Source organism: Bactrocera neohumeralis, chromosome 5 (genome assembly GCF_024586455.1).
Source record: "Bactrocera neohumeralis isolate Rockhampton chromosome 5, APGP_CSIRO_Bneo_wtdbg2-racon-allhic-juicebox.fasta_v2, whole genome shotgun sequence".
Taxonomy (NCBI): Eukaryota; Metazoa; Arthropoda; class Insecta; order Diptera; family Tephritidae; genus Bactrocera; species Bactrocera neohumeralis.
The window spans coordinates 46,096,999-46,110,963 of record NC_065922.1 but is presented as its reverse complement, the minus strand read 5'-3'; the positions used below and the strand labels follow the sequence as shown (position 1 = coordinate 46,110,963).

Below are 13,965 nucleotides of genomic sequence, written 5' to 3'. Positions count from 1 at the left end.
AAAAGATCTTGGCCTGTTGGGCTGACCAACAACTTGAAAAATATCCAGATTTTCATTGAAACATCATCTTTAGCGATGATGCTCATTTCAGGCGGGGATGGCTTCGTCAATAATCAAAATAAGCATTATTGATCAGGCAGCAACCCACACGTACTCCTTGAGTCACCATTGTATTTCGGTTATTACGGACCGACGTTACTGTGAATGGGAATGGCTACCGCACAATGATAACCGAATATTTTTGGCCCGAATTGGATGATACAATCTTTCCTGTATTACCGACTCTCTGTGAATCCTTGCCCAAAACATAAAGTTCTAAGTTCCCAGATCTCTGTAGGTTTTATGCTCAAAGAGGGGCTGGTTGCCTCTTCATAAATTGCAAGGAAGCCACAACTACCGATGATTTAAATCACTTATTTGTTTGCAATGATGGCTCTTTGATACGAGTATTAAAAAAGATACCTAAATACATACATATTTACATGTAAACCAAAATCCGCTGTAATCACCAGGCGATTACACTTTGTAGCACTCACTCTTTTTGACATGATTGACATTTCTCGGTAATTTTTTTTTAATTTATCTGCTTCATTCCTGAAGCTGCTGCGACACGCTCAAGCGTTCTAAACACTACAATTGCATGTGGCATGCAACATCAGCATTGCAACAAGTGCAAACATTTAAATGCCAATGGCGAAAGATGAGTTTTGAGAGAGCGAAAAAAATGAGTTGGGAAAAACTGAGTGAAGTGGATAATTTACAGCCATTTAAACCGAACAGCAACAACAACAAAAGTCAAAGCAGAAATTCAAAGCAACATTAAGAGCTAAGTACTTCAATAATCACTTGGCGGGACAGATATTTCGACAAACCCACACCAGCACACAGGCAGAAACATAATCGCTTAACAAATTGTCGCGTCTCGTTTGCGAGCTGACAAGCATGCCGCATGCAGGTTCTTCACTCCAATCACTTTCTTCACTCCACCGATGCCCAACCGCTCTGCTGCCACATGCTAGCTACAAGTATTTTCCCAGCCGCAGCAAAATACTTTCAATTAAATTAAAGCAAAAAGATTTTTCGCTTGAAACTGAAATTCGAGCGCAAGAAGAAGTGATTTGGTTTTATTTAAAAGCGACAGAGTTTAGTTGTTTCTTATAAAGTCTTGCAGTTGGCTTCATTCACTTTTATAAAACGGTTTTCTGTGTAAACTCGCGACATTCCTTTGCCATTACGCGTCCGCGTTAGCGCTGTGCCTCGTCAATGTTAATGAATTTCTTGCACTTTTCATTAAATTTTGTTTTTGTTTTTGTTTTTGTCTTTTCCAGCGTTTTTTCACTCGCGCACTAAATGTTGCCGCTCAATGGACACTAAATTGAACACACACACATTCACAAACAAAAATCCAATAAAGTCCATATGTGCCGCACATGTGTGACCGTGAAGTTGCCGCAGATGTACACTTTACCGTTGCAGAGTACATTCATATGTACATTTATATGTATGATTCACTGAAAAGTGAAAAACCAAGCCACGCGAGTATTTAAAAAAGACATAACAGTATAAAATACCATTTTTTTCGACTCCACCAAAAGGCTATCCAAAAATAGTCTACATTTCAGCGTCTAGTCGCGGCGCAAGTGCAAATGAGTGCAAAAACTATAAAACAGCCGTGTAAGCAGACAAATATATACATACATTTCAGTGCCTTGTATATGACCTTGTGTACGTCTGCTTTTGAACTCGGACAGGATGTCGGCTGCATTTTTGTGCCGTCGCATACCAGACAGCTGACAGTACCGCGTCGCAAGGAGCTCAGAGGCTTTCTTGTTCTGTTGAATTTCAAAATTATACTAGATACAGCAATTGGGAACTAATGCGAATTTAATTGTTTTAAATAGGTATTTACATAAGTTCTTAAATTTAAAAGCACCAGATAAGTTTGCTGGTAGCAACTTATAGATTTATACTTTATACCCTGAACAGGGAATATTAAGTATGGTACGCAGTTTGTAACACCCAGAAAAAAAGTCGAAGACCGTACAAAATATATACATACATACATATGTTAATGATCAGCATAACGAGCTGTGTCGATTTAGCCATGTCCAGTTGTCAGTTTATCCGCCTGTCTTACTGTTTATTCGCGGACTAGTCCCTCAGTTTTTGAGAAATCCATCTGAAATTTAGCTCGCGAACTTTTGTTAATTTTTAATCCTTTTTCCCCCCAGGTACTATTGATACTCTGCATTTAGACATCCATTTAAAAAAGAATATTAAACCACACTTTCCTTTTGCCTCCGTGACTTTCAGTGATTTTAACCTTTGATAAATGTTGTTGGTCTAAAGTCCAAGGCCTCAAGTGGAGATTTGGAATTCAGTGGATGAAATGTGTTCACTTGAGACACATTTTGAGAACTTAATTGAAATTTATATATGCCTGAAACGGGAATGAATATTTATGAATACCGATTTTACCTTTTATTACCAAAAGAATATTATTTCAGTTTTATTGATATATCTTAGAGATCGACCTATTTTAGGTAAAACGTCAACCATAGGTACTCCACATGTGCGGTAACTGAGGGCTCGATAAGTTATACTTCGATTTCAACAATTATGAGATATTAGAAGTATTTTAAGGACACCATTTGTTTTCTATTTTGAAATTCAAAATTGCGTTATATAAAAAGTAGCGGTGAACGTATTCCGATTTCGCCAAACTAAAAGATAACAATGTTGAGATATTAGTTTTCACCTAAATTTAAGTTGTCTCACGCCCTGTTTAATTTTTATTTCTATAAAGCCCTTACCTACCATCCTGGTTGTGAAACATTTAGTAGTTTTCACTATAACAGTTGTGTACGGTTTGGGGGAGAATTATTATCTCATTTAACCTATACAACCTCACAATAAATAAAGAATTCTTTAAAATACTTCCTTGCAGGAAGTCTGGTTGAAATAGCGATATTAGGTTGTGAGATACTCCTATGACCATTATACCCTGCAAAAGGCCCACGTCCACTTTTCACTGGAAAAGGTTTTCTCAATTTTTACTTATGCACTTCAGTCATGGACGGGAGGACATTCAGTAGGAATTGTATTCTTCTGTATATACAGTAAGGGACAAAACTGTTCACGAATATACATATGTCATTTAAGTTCGCTTGTTAATTCATCAATATTGCAATAATTTTCAAATTGTTAAGATTTTTTTAAGTAACGGGACTTTTACTATCTCTTTGAATGGAAGCAAACAGAAGGAGTGTCTGAACAGTTTTGTCCGCTGTAAGACAAAATTGAGTTTCAAATCAAATTTAACACGAGAAATGTAAATATGTGCATATACTCCTTTATTTATTTAGAACCCAAGATATATGGAATATTTGCAATAAAAAAATGTTTTTTTCTTTACGAGAAATTACGAAAAATATAAAGATTCTCTTGGATTTATACAAAATAGTTCAACAGGGCCACGATGGAGTGGAGGCCATCGCATAAATTGTCCCCAACTGCTGTACGAATTGCCAGGCTCTTTATTAATTATCATCATTAGAGAGATCCATTTATTTAGTGTGAGTGACAAGACAGAAATCAAGATGCCTGAAAAATAACGGGCTCATGGCTAAAGCGATGGTGAAAAGCGTTGTAATGTGATAAGCTCCGTAAGGCTCGATTATAATTCGGCAAAGAATGTGAACATTTCACCAACGAAGAAACCGAAATTAATAGAATAGGATCAGGTGGGCTCTCATGGACACAGACTGATAAACAGGCTTGGTGTGTGTATGCCATAAAATTAGATTTAGAAGTGGATTACTGATGGCTTGGGGACGTTTTCGCGCAAATGAGCTGGGTAAACTTCGGCGAATCGATGGTTTAATGCGTGACGCAGCTTATGTATATTGATATTCTGCACGACTCATATCTTGCAAATATGGATATAATTGAATTCGAATGCAGCTAAGGAGATATTTTCATGCAGCACAATAATCCGAAATGATCCGAAACAATTATTTGAACCCCATTGAGTACATTGGAGCCATATAAAAAGGAAAAAATTTGCCGAAAGGGAAGCTCCAAGGACTGTAAATGAATTTTGAGAGCGGACCCTCCACGCATGGCAAAATATAAGCTCAAATATTATAAAGTATCTCATAAATAGTGTGCCAAAAAGGATGTGGTGTGTGTGGTGAAACAAAATATTAACGAGATATGAACCGAAGTTTTGAGTCAACTAGTTTTGGACAACACTTACATCTTTTTAAAATTGAGTGTTTTTAATTAATTAAGTTTAAGTGTTTGAATTCAGTTATTGGTTTCGAAAACAAATTTAATACCCTTTTGATATATTTATTATCGCTTATAATTATACTAGGTTAGGTCCTTTCCTACCAATGAAAATGATATTTCAATCAGTTTGACAGATCGCGCTTATAATGTATTTGGCGCAGTAAATAAGGACAGTCCACCAATTTAGCAAAATACATACAAGGTGCTTTCCAAAGTAAACAGGACTTTTTGAATTTAGCGCCCCCTGGTGGCGCCATCTATATGTCGTCTGGTGCGTTAGAATCTGCTATCCTTATCGATTGTCCAGTGAGAATTTCATGACATTTCATAGATTGGAAGTGAAGTTATTGTGGTTTAAGTATCAGTATGTTCGTGTTATCGTGCGAAAAAGAGCTTCGAACAAAGAACCAACATTAAATTTTGTTTTAAAATTGGTAAAACTTTTACCGAAACGTTTCAATTGATGAAACAAGTTTATGGCGATGATTGTCTATCCCGTAGCAGAGCGCACGAGTGGTTTCAACGTTTTCACAGTGCTCGTGAGGACATAAATGACGATCAACATGTGTGCCAATCACAATCCATGATCACAGGAAATTTCATCGAAACTGTGCGTGAATTCATCAAAAATCAGCCGAAATCATCATTGAAATTCATGGAAATGGAATTGAACATCTCCAAAATATCGATTTATCGCATTTTGACCGAACATTTGGGCTTACGAAAGGTGTGTTCCGCACAAATTGACTGACGACCAAAAATTGCTCAGAATCCAATATTTGAAGGACGATTATTTGACCAAAAATCACATTTTAACCATTAACCACTCCCCGTATTCACCTCATATGGCACCGTGCGACTTCTTCCTTTTCGGAAAAATGACTTTTCCCATGAAAGTAGAATGTTATGCAGACGTAGAGGCCATTCAAAAGGCTTGCACCGGCAAACTGGCGGTCATACCGGTCAACGAGCTAAAACACCCGACATGTTTTTGGACCGTGCAAAAGCTATATTGGAGCAGAAGAAGACTATTTTGAATCAAATAAATTGATTTTGCCGAAAAACAGATTTTTTCTGTTTTTTTTTAAGTCCTGTTTGCTATGGAACGCACCTTGTACATTTTTTTGAAATATCAGTTGCTTAAGTCGGTACAGCTCAGTAGTGAGTTGCGATTTTTTTAATGGAAAAAAATGTCGAATCAAGAATTTGTTTTAAATTTTGTATTTTTAAACAAATTTCATGTGTGGAATCGTTGCGAATATTGGAAAAGGCTAACGGTGATTCAGTTTTACAAAAAACACACACCTCCGACTGGTACAAAACCTGCAACGACGGTCGAGAGATCGTTGAAGACACGATACTGCACTTGGAAATGTTCAGGCAAGCGCTAGAGGGATGACATGAGGGCTCGACATTTCTCGCGAATCCGTTCGAATGATTTAAGTGGATATTTTGGGTATGAATCACGTTCTTGCTAAACTCGTTCCGATAAAGCAAAGTTTTTTTTAAATAGTGCCGTACACAAGTTTCTTTGGACATGCTTGATAGTGCAAATTCCGAATCATGGAGAGCACTAGAACTGCCGACGAGACATAGGTTTGTGAGTTTGACATCATCTTACATATATAATCGCTATCAACTTTTGAATACTCTTTTCAAGCAAAATTTCAACAATTCAGCGAAATTATGATTTAAAGGATGACCATGTTAAATACCGGCCTACGCGTTGCAGTTCGACTGCATATCCAATTAATATTAAACGCATTCATAGCACAATTGTAATTATTGACATAAACAGCTGTTGCAACATGTTCGGTGGCAAAATCAACAAAAACAAAAAATGCGCTGTTGACATTTGCCATCAAAAGTCCGGGCCAATATTTGAAAGAAAAAAACAGCGGACTTTTCCAATATTTAATTTAAAAATTAATGCGCGGAAATACAGGCATATGCACATACATATACATATATACTGTACATATATTGCATGTTGCAGCTAGTCATAAATGTGATATCATGTCGCGGGTGTGTTAATATCGAGCAGCGGCCGCGTTATATGAGTGAATGCCATAACAATATTTATTCGCACGGTGATTACATTTCAATTAAAAGTGCCTTTGTTTGGTTTAAAGCCGGCAAGCGTCAGGCCATCGCAACAAAACTATTTATAACTGTATATATTAATGTACAACTATGTAAAGTATGTAAAGCATTGCTCGAAAAAATTCAATTTAAAAGCTTGCGCATTAATTCCGACTGACTCTTATGTATTTAAAAATTGTGCAGTTTTCGTTTTTCCTGCGACACGCGCTCGTTAGTTTATGCATTGTTTGAAAATCCGCAAACAAATTGATTTCGGTTGTGAGTTTAGTTTTTCACGTGTTTTACATTTCCCGATTTTCGCTTTACGATGCATTTTTAATTTTTAGCATTACTGTTATGGCTAGCATCCTTAGAGCAAAAAGGACGATTGTAAATATTATCATTTGTTTTAAGGCAAAAAATTATTGCACTCAGTATTGTTGTATATTTGGCTAAAATTTAAAAAATCCAGACTTGATTTCAGCAACCTTGCCATTTTCGTTACTAATTTAATATTTAAATAGCATAATGGCACTTGCGAGTTGTGCACTTTGGTTTTATTTAAAAAATATGACCGAGTCCCACTCAACGCTGTTATACTTGTATGTATGATTGTAAATATGTGTAGTGTATAAAAATATAATAAACTCATATAAAAATATGATTTGTTACTCACTTTGGCGCCATCATTTACATATTTGCTTTGCAATATCCATAATTTTTCATTCCACTGCTTTTGACTTTGTTGTGTAAATATATCCGATTTTCAGCAGTCGTTTTTTAATAATCTGTAGGACAGAAAAGAGTATTGAATCTTATTGCGGGTTTATGGATTTCTTATGATGTAATAAAATTATTGGAGTTTTTTTTAAACAATTAAAGTGTCATTCAATAGTTTTTAGATCTTATTGACCGCATAAAATCCACATAAAAGTAGAAAATCACTAAATAAATAGTATATTCAAGCAATTTTAATTATATAGATCAAAATCTAACCAGTACATATATTCGGCGTAGTGTACACTAGTATTAAATAAATGCAATCTGCTGTTTAAACATATTTATAGTAGAAACTGGAGGACTGTGGCTGATACATACATACATATGTGTGTAGATGGCGCTACTAATACCATCTATATGATTTCTAGTCAGCCTCTATCTTTAAAAAATATGTAGACACGTATTTGTCAACTGAGTAACTAATATTTAATGAGATATAGTACTCTGGGTGAAGCAATTTGTGTTAGTTTAAAAATTGGATTAAAAAGAATTTTATGTGTTATAAAGCATTGTTTTTTAGAGGGGAAATACTGTTAAATTTTTGCTTCACACCGCGGAACTCAACCGTTGAAAAGAGATTTGCTGAATCGGAAAGAGGCGAAATGAGCACCGAGGACAATGAAGGCAGTGGACGCCCTAAAGAGGGTAAATCTCTGTGCAAAGTGGGTGCCGCGCAAGTTCAAAATCCAACAAAAATAATGAATTGCTGATCCTGAGTAGTGTTTGAGTGCTCTTTAATTGTAATAAAACCGAATTTTTGCGTCGGTGTGTGACAATATAAATACGGCTCCATCATTTCACACTGGAGCCCAATCGACAGTCAGTCCACTAGTGCACATTATGAACCAGTCCTCAAGCGTGGAAAAACGGAAAAATCGGCTGTCAAGGTTATCGCATCAGTATTTTGGGATGCACGTGGTATAATAATCTTCGACTGCTTACTGACAAAGTTGCGATCCACTGCAATTCGTATTTTGTTGCAGTTCTATTCTACCGGTCCCAATTTTTAGCAAATGTATTATTTTTTGAGGAAGGATTAGTTTGAAATTGTTTGCAATGCTCTGTGTAATGCTTTGGAAATACTTCTGTATTCCTCAAATTAGAATAGACCTTTACATAAAAACTAAAGTTATTCCGGTTTTTTTTTTTTTGTTAGATGAAGGCGTTTGGTTTGTTTCGAATGCATTTGCGTCCTTCGCCCATAATCTAGCAAAGTGGCCGCAATGCCTTGACGACGGAAATGTCAATACCGTTTTTTGTTGAGATATTACAAATATCTGACGGGTTCGGCCTAAAAATACTTCTTCAGGAGCAACAATAAGTATAACCCATATACTACGCATGCATGCCGTCGCTGTTAGCTTGCGCTCTCAAAGATTCCCTACTTTTTCAAAGAACACAGAAACACAGAAGCTTCAAATGTTTATTATCATTCGAGAGATAGTTCTTTGACTTTTATTTTCGAAGATTATCTTTTTCAAATGTTGACCGCGGCTACGTCTCAGATAGTGCATCCGTTGAGTCCAATTTCGATGTCTCGTTCGAGCATTTCGACTAGTAACTAGCGAATGACACGCGTGATGTTTTGCTCCAAAGCTTGAATCGTAGCGGGATTGTCCGCATAGACTTTAGATTTTACATATGTACCTCCACAGAAAAAAAGTAATGGTATGATATCACACGATCTTGGTGGCCAATCAACCAGCCCAAAACGTGAAAATATCTGCTCACTGAAGTGTTCTCTCAATTAAACCATTGATAAATGCGATGTGTTGTAAGTGGCGTCGTCTTGTTGAAACCAAATGTTGCCGAGATTAAGAGCTTCAATATCAAGTATCTGATATCCGGTTATCATCGGCTTCATTCTTTTAAGAAATATGGACCGATGATTCCACCGGCCCACAAACCACACCAAACCGTTGCTTTTTCTCGATTAAATGGAAGCTCTTTAAACTCTTCAGGGTGCTCTTCGTCCCACTTGCTTGTTTACGTACCCATTAAGCCAGAAATGGGTCTCATCGCTAAACAAAATTTGGCTCGAAAACGTCGGATCTTCTTGGAACAATAGAGCGAAGCGATGTCGATTGGGAAGATTGTTCTTGCACAAGCTGTATTTTGTACGCTTTCAATTTAAGATCTCGACGTAAAATGCACTAAATCGTTCCATACATCAGACCGTTGACCACCGACGTCGTTCAGGCGTAAGTCGTCCCATGATGAAATGCCAAATAATACTGAACAAAAATGGCATGACAGCTTGATACGACTTACGCTTTATGTGTTCAATAAAGGTTATTGAAAAAATTACCTCTACTTGGATCATCCATTATAACCATTGCTTTTAAAGAAATAATACTCTTAGGTATCCAGAAAACCTTATAACAAATTTCGACTGAAACAGTTATTTTCATATCGCGTGACGAAACCGTTGGAGAAGAAGTGCAGTGTGCTTTCTTATTAATAACAGCATCAAACTCTTTCCGTATTAGACTTGTTATGTGCTCCATCACAGTGAAATTTCCGATTGAAAGCGAGTGCATTTTAGCACTACACCTATGGGCCTGAGTGAAACGTAAGAGGTCTTCCGATTTTCTTGTCGGTGTTCTGACTGGACACTGGCCAGTAGGTACACACGCGATGCTCTTGGCCAAAACAGTATGGAAAAAACGAGCTATTAGGACATCATAACCTATAAAATTCAGTTTCTTTAAAGAAAAAGCAGTCGACAAACTGGTTGGGAATATGGATCTTACTACTTAAAATGAATGTGAGGACTATGCCTGCAGATGAGCACTGTGAACTAAATTTATTAAAAAAATATGTTCCCTAAATTTTCGAACTTCCTTAACTGCATTCCGCATAATCTGTGCTATGTGCGTTCACATTATCTATTTCAGTTGATGCTTTCATAAATTTACAAAAAATATTTTCCCTTTGACATATGCTAATATCTCATTTTTCAGATTATTTTGCGATGCCTCGCCTATGCAATATTGCATTTACATACCTGCACATAAATAGAAATATTATTTATAACTACAAATACTATATAGTATATGTAACTAATCAATGCATAGCAAATCGGCAATGAATTACAAGCTGTGCACAAATTCTAAGCAAACTTAATGTATCTATTAGAATTTTGCAATAAATAAACTTTCTAAACCACACGTGTTTGTAATTTGTTACTGTTGTAGTTCTAACTGCGTATGGTTATCAGGAAGACGTATGGCATAGCACTGTTTGCAGACGATAGTATTGGCAATTTATTGGTTATGACCGAAATGTGTTATTCATATTTATTTGTTATGCAATTTTGTATGTTGTTGGGTTTTTTTTCCAAAGCTAAACAAATTTCAAGTTTGACATAGAGGTAAATATACCTAAATGTATGTGTGCAATAAATAAACTTGAAATACATATGTACATTTCGACAGAAATTTTCAAAATACTGCTTCGAGTTCTGTGTATGTACCTACCCTGCAGGGTAGCCCATTAATTTTAGACGATTTTCTCCTTAAGACATTTACAAATAAAATCTGAAATTTGTGAGAAATATTTTCTTTTTCTAATATACATATATATTATGTATCTCTTCTATATAAAATTGAACGCTATAAAAATAAACAAAATTTAATTCCTTATCGGGGTCTAAACAAAAATCATGTTATTTTGTTATTTTTTCTGCCCTGTTTGCAAATAAGGTTAATATTTCCATTTTCGGTTCATCGGTTCATATACAGTTAAATATTATGAAGAAAGCAATTACAAAATTTTAAAACGATTGGTAGAAAAATTTTAAAATTAGCTTGTATGAATGTTCAAGAGCGGGTTTGAGAAAATCGCGTTTTGAAAAATCGATAACGATAACGATAGCACGAGTAGAATTTTTGATTCTACGTAAAAACTTTCATTGGCTTTAAAACCTTATGAAATAAAAAAGTAAGGAAGGGCTAAGTTCGGTGTCACCGAACATTTTTACTCTCGCATGATAAAGTGATAATCGAGATTTCATTATCCGTCATTTACATATTTTTCAAATACCGTATTTTTGTAAAGTTTTATTCCGCTATCATCATTGGTTCCTAATGCATTTTATAACCTCGCCCTAGGTTATACAGAAAAGGCATCGGATGGAATTCAAAATAGCGTTATATTGGAAGAAGGCGTGGTTGTTAACCGATTTCACCCATATTTCGTACATGTCATCAGGGTGTTAAGAAAATATTATATACCGAATTTCATTGAAATCGGTGTAGTAGTTCCTGAGATACGGTTTTTGGTCCATAAGTGGGCGAGGCCACGCCCATTTTCAATTTAAAAAAAAGCCTGGGCCACGCCCACTTTTCCAAAAACATTGCGACCAAATATGCCCCTCCTTAATGCGATCCTTTGTGCCAAATTTCACTTTAATATCTTTATTTATGGCTTAGTTATGACACTTTATAGGTTTTCGGTTTCCGCCATTTTGTGGGCGTGGCAGTTGGCCGATTTTGCCCATCTTCGAACTTAACCTTCTTATGGAGCCAAAGAATACGTGTACCAAGTTTCATCATGATATCTCAATTTTTACTCAAGTTACAGCTTGCACGGACGGACGGACGGACAGACAGACATCCGGATTTCGACTCTACTCGTCACCCTGATCACTTTGGTATATATAACCCTATATCTGACTCTTTTAGTTTTAGGACTTACAAACAACCGTTATGTGAACAAAACTATAATATTCTCCTTAGCAACTTTGTTGCGAGAGTATAAAAATCCAATTTCAAGCGACCATCTCAGACTATTTACCGTCTTAGGGTTCAATTAGTGAACGACGTATACCGCATCATCTGATACCACCTAACTTATGAGAGCGTAATCAACCCCACTTCTACAAAAAAGAAAGTGAACAACTGATTTCTTCTTAGCCACTACGGCCATAACGACAAACGTTGGTCACTAATCCTAACATTAGACAACTTTTTATATAATGAATAGTGTATATTAAGTTTGTTACCAAGTTTTTAACAGCCAAAAAGAGAGCCCGTGGAGATCCTTTAAAGAATATACAGAATGATCAACGTGACGAGCAAAGTCTATTAAGCAATATTCGTTACTGCCTGTGTACACGGGAACTAGTCCATCAGTTTTTTTATTTTGATCTAAAATATGGCTCATGCCATTTTCTTCCCAAGAAGAACATCATTTGTCTAAACCGTTGAGATCGGACAACTACAGGATATAGCGACCATATAAAGTGTTGGATCAATATTAAGTTCCGATATGGAAAACTTTTTATTTGACTAATCATTTTCATGCATCAGCTTTCTTGTAAAATATTGAAAGCATGCCCAGCGATTGGAATTGCCAGTTTATGCCCAATCCATAAAACCGTTGAAGAAGTTGGTAGTGCAGCCTTGACAGACGTTGCAACGTTAATCCGGATTAACTGCGCACTTAATCAGATCCAAATTTGTAGGTGACAACGGTACAGTTTGAAACTCTCATAGCATTGTCCTCCATATTTTCAATGAAAAATTGATAGAAGATTAACATTACGGTTGTTAGCCGACCAATTTTTAACAAACCATTTTCAATATTACAAAAATATATCAACACATTATTTTTAAAACTTGTTTTATTGATAACATATTGAGGAATTTAAGTGTGCTTGCCAATTAGATTTTTATGCAATGAAAATTGGCCATTTTTAACAATGTTGCCAACGAAAACCCCTAAAATGTCTGCGCCAACGGAGTTACTGTGGTAACTCCTGAATTAATCTCCGAAAAACATCGCGTCAATGCTATAAGTCTAAGGTTCTATCGAGCGTATTGTGCAAAAAAGATTAAAACCCACCATCAACAAACTGATTGGGCCTTATCAGTGTGGCTATAGACCTGGCAAATCAACAACCGATCAGATATTCACCAGTTGTAACTTCGAAGTTGTAGATAGTTCGTCTATCTTGGAACCACCATCAATACCAATACAACAACGCCAGCCTCGAAATCCAACGCTTGTCCCAACAGGTGCTACTTCGGACTAACTAGGCAATTGCGAAGTAAAGTCCTCTCCCGACGAACAAAAACCAAACTCTATAAGTCACTCATAATTCCCGTCCTGCTATATGGTGCAGAGGCATGGACGATGACAACATCTGATGAGTCGACGTTGCGAGTTTTCGAGAGAAAGGTTCTGCGAAAGATTTATGATCCTTTGAGTGTTGGCCACGGCGAATATCGCATTCGATGGAACGATGAGCTGTATAAGATATACGACGACATTGACATAGTTCAGCGAATTAAAAGACAGGGGCTACGTTGGTCAGGTCATGTCAGGAAAACACTCCAGCTCTGAAAGTATTCGACGCAACCTGCTGCAGGTCTCCCTCTGCTTCCCCCGGCGGATATTGGGTCGAATACACTCGTTAAAAGGACCAGGTGGAGAAGGACCTGCCTTCGCTTGGAATATCCAATTGGCGCCAAGTAGCAAAAAGAAAAACGACTGGCGAGCTGTTAACTCGGCTATAACCGCCAATCGAATTGAATTCATCGGACCACTATTGATTATATAATATAGTTATTGCTGATAAGTATAATATATAGATAAGTAGTATAAGGAATTCACATGTGAAGGGTATTATAGCTCGCTACTGCCAACTTTTTTCTTGTGTTTTAATAAAAAAATGTCTCCGAATTATTATACGCAAATGTTCTGAAATTGATTATTATAGCCCCAAACGTTTTAGCGGTGAAAATTATATTTCCTAAGGGGTTTCCTACAGGATGCAAGTATACATGCTTACAAATTTGCTTTTAC

At 36.5% G+C, this 13,965-nt stretch overlaps 2 protein-coding genes across 2 annotated transcripts in view; one reads left to right on the top strand and one right to left on the bottom strand.

Annotated features, from left to right (window-relative positions):
* Positions 1–7,149, bottom strand: part of LOC126758947 (irregular chiasm C-roughest protein) — a 122,708-nt gene extending 115,559 nt beyond the window's left edge. The window contains exon 1 of the mRNA XM_050473438.1: positions 7,052–7,149. The gene's annotated coding sequence lies outside the window, so the exon portion shown is untranslated. The remainder of the gene's footprint in view (positions 1–7,051) is intronic.
* LOC126758939 (irregular chiasm C-roughest protein) overlaps positions 1–13,965 on the top strand; it is a 724,984-nt gene that overhangs the window by 292,559 nt on the left and 418,460 nt on the right. The gene's annotated exons all lie outside the window — the stretch shown is intronic.